The sequence below is a fragment of the Wasmannia auropunctata genome, unplaced genomic scaffold (genome assembly GCF_000956235.1).
Source record: "Wasmannia auropunctata unplaced genomic scaffold, wasmannia.A_1.0 LD336063.1, whole genome shotgun sequence".
In the NCBI taxonomy this organism is placed as follows: Eukaryota; Metazoa; Arthropoda; class Insecta; order Hymenoptera; family Formicidae; genus Wasmannia; species Wasmannia auropunctata.
The window spans coordinates 156891-157301 of record NW_012026827.1 but is presented as its reverse complement, the minus strand read 5'-3'; the positions used below and the strand labels follow the sequence as shown (position 1 = coordinate 157301).

At 40.1% G+C, this 411-nt stretch overlaps 1 long non-coding RNA gene across 1 annotated transcript; it reads left to right on the top strand.

Moving 5' to 3' along the window:
- On the top strand, positions 1-406 carry LOC105450326. The gene is made up of 2 exons (XR_974448.1): positions 1-51; positions 197-406. It is a non-coding gene; the product is annotated as an uncharacterized LOC105450326 (long non-coding RNA).
- Positions 407-411: the final 5 nt, after the last annotated feature.

Here is a 411-nt window from a genome sequence, read left to right as displayed (position 1 = left end):
TCGGGCCAGCTATCGGAGGAGTTACTTAACTGATCTGACATAGCGAAAGCAGTAAGTATTCGGAGTGTCTGTAGATAGAAAAGAATAAGCTTGTTTAACACGTATTTCTTTAGAGATAGGCATGATTAATAGCACGTGCAAACTAGCATGCAGAAAGAAATAGTATAGCAATGTTAATTATTTCCTTATGTTACAGAGGACAGCAACGCCTGTGGCCGAGCGGAAAATCACGGGCGTTACCTCAGTGGGGAGCCGCTCCGACAGGTAGTGGAACGGTAGCGAGGTAAATTATTAACGTAGTATGACAACGCGGCGGTTAAGTGAATTCATATACTATGAACTACGTGTGAGTATCTAAATGCTGTAAGAAATGATTATTCGACAATGGAATAAATGATGATAAAAAATAAT